Below are 3233 nucleotides of genomic sequence, written 5' to 3'. Positions count from 1 at the left end.
CAGAGAGTATGCTAAATGTTTGCATACCTTGTTTGGAGTCCTTAGCCCTTTATTTATAGACTTTGGATTGATATAAGATTAGTAGAATATAAACATAATAAGATATAAACAAACTTACTTGACATATCTCTGTTTGGATATGATTTAATATATTTCTATTTGGATATGATTTGATATATCTCTGTTTAGATATTATTTGATGATATCTCTGTTTGGATATTATTTGATGATATCTCTGTTTGGATATCATTCACGTCTGTGATGCGATGGACCTTGAGCCCAATAAGAATTGGTCCAGTTTGATAGAGCCCAGTCTGTTTGGCAAGTGTGGCCGTTCGATGTAACCGACCGTCAGAAATATACTACCGTACAGAAACGAAACAGTGATGATACAATACATAATAAAGCATCTTTAAATATAGTTTTATAGTGTGAGAATATAATTATTAATTGAAAAAATATATTTTGATACAACATATATTTTTTTATTCATATTATTATTGTATTCAAATATATTTTGATACAACATATTATTATACTGAGATACTATAAATTAATAAAAAAAAATATGTATATTGTATTCAAATATTCTCCAAAAATTTTATATTAACATATTAATGTTTTTATTGAAAAAAATATTTTAACACAAAATTTTTAATAATATTTTAACATAATATACGTATAATATTTTACTAATATATTATTTATTTATTATTATACTGATGTCTTTTAATTTTAATAATAAAAAAAGAAGAAATGTGTTGTTTCAAAATGTTATAAAAAAGTTTATATTAATAAATAATTGTCGTTATTATAAGATGGAACGTGAGCAGGTGTATTCTGGGAGATGGTGCCCCACCAATTACCGTTTCTTCCCAACTGCACATTCTGCAACAATAAACATTCACATTTCACACAGAATACCTCTTTCTTCATCACTTTATCACATACCAACACTCAATCAAACATTTTCCATAATTAAAGCCCCATTTCTTGTCCTCTCTCCAGTACTAACCAAGATCACTCATCCTTCCATCCCTCTCACTATGTCATAAAATTTTAAATATTTTTCCCAAAACAATTTTTTATTATTTTTATATTTTCAAAATTTAAAATATTCTTTAGACACTCATTAGAGTTGGAATCATGATATTAGATAACATTTTTTTGATATGTTCCTTTGTAGAGATTTGAAGGAGATGATTTGGGAAAGATAATTTGAATGAATTTGAGAATAATTTTTTTGTTTGCTTTTTTGAGTGGGTTTGTGGGTAATTGGGAGTGGATTTGAAAGCAAAGTTTGTAAAAATTAGTGTAAAATTTGATTGATGTGACAAATTTAAAAAATTTGTTTAATTGATAGAAATTAAAGATTACCAAAATGTTCTTAATTATTAAAATAATATAAAATGGTAATTGATAATGTTATATTTAAATGTAAAAATGTTTATAAAGATAAAAAAATAAAAATTAATTTTTAAAATTTAGAAAATTGTAATTTAATAAATTGAAATAATTTTTTTAATAAGTTTAGCTATTTAGTAAATTGAAATAATTTTTTTTATAATACANNAAAAAATAAAAATTAGTTTTGAAAATAGAATAAAATTGTATTTAAGTAAAATAAATAATTATGTGATATTTAAATATTGCTATTAATAGGATAATTAATTAAGTAAAAATAAAATATTTTAATTAGTTATTATATATTTTATTTCTTTAATTATATTTTTTATAATAACTAATCTAGATACTTTGTATTATATATTATATTATTTGTTATATTTATTATTTTTGGTTTTTTTAATGTGGCGTGTATGTTTAGGACATATGTGGAGATTCAATTACAACTTCTTACGCATGTGTACATGTGTTCCCATTCCATGTGGATTTTGAACAACATTTTTTGAAATATTTTTTGTCCACCTGCTATTCAAGATCTTCAAATCTATATACATCCAAAAGGACTACACCCAAATGTCATGCACAACAACACGTAGTTGTTCCTTATCCCTGTTCAAAAGACTCATCATCTCAGATTACGAATCCACTCATATACTTTTTTTTAATATTTCAATGTGAGTAAATCATCTTCTGTTCACCATAAAAATCTTTACCTTCACAAGTGCATAACAAAGGTCTATCGCGAGCTGCACAAGCTTGACAACACCTTCACATAGTTCGACGAAGCTTCACCTAACTCCAACACCTTCACTTACCTCGACCACCTTGAGAACTCCTTCACTTGCAACACAAAAAAAACCAAATGGTTAAACTGTTGCATGTACTCATGGTGCTTCAACGATTCTGGTACATCCTCAGCTTCATCACGCAATCCTTGGATAGTGATGCATCCTCCACCCTCCACCATCCTCCACCTTTGTCAGGGTCATGGTCATGGCATGGTCCAACCTTGCAACAATTTTGAAGCTCCAAGCTTGCGCAGGCAGCATGGAACGAAACTTGCGATTGCAATGCACGACCTGGGAATCGAATAAACATGGCTGAAACTGGAACTGAATACATGTCGCTCTGGAACCGAATACACTAATGCATTGTGGAAGGGGAACCGGATATGCAGCATCACGAAAGGGAACCAAATACGCATTCTTGGAACCGAATACACCACCAGCCTTCTATTTTCCTTGTTGAAGGGGAACCAAATAATCATCTTTTGTAACCAAATACATCATGGTGTGCTTCATTCTTCCTCTTCAAACCACTGTTATAGCAATACCATTTTTAAATTTATGTTAAGATGGGAATAAATTATGGTTACTGGAAGGAATTGGTTCTGTGCTTTTCAGAATGCATGTTGTATGTACATGCAGGGAAATATGTAATACAGTGAGGGTATATGTGACATTTCAGTCACAATCCCTCCAAATCTCTTCAAAGTTGCGGGTGATGAAAAACGATGTTATCCCGCAAATCCCTGCAAATCCGTCTTCAGCTTTCTTCGCAAATCCTCTCATCCGAACACGAGTGGTTTCTCAAATCATCGCTCGCAAAACTGTGTAAAACAGTAAATTCCGCGCAAACGAACACAACATTAAACATTATCTGCGTGTTATTATGTGATTGATTTATATTGATGTTTATAATGTTGTAAAATATTATTATTTTATTGCAATTGAAAGTTGTGCAACGTTAATATTTTATTAATTAACAACAGTCAAATCTTTAAGTGCTGAAACGGTCATATTTTATGGGTTGAAACAGTCAACTTATCT

This window comes from Vigna radiata, chromosome 9 (assembly GCF_000741045.1).
Source record: "Vigna radiata var. radiata cultivar VC1973A chromosome 9, Vradiata_ver6, whole genome shotgun sequence".
NCBI lineage: Eukaryota > Viridiplantae > Streptophyta > Magnoliopsida > Fabales > Fabaceae > Vigna > Vigna radiata.
The sequence above is the reverse complement of the archived record's forward strand: the minus strand, read 5'-3'. Positions refer to the sequence as shown.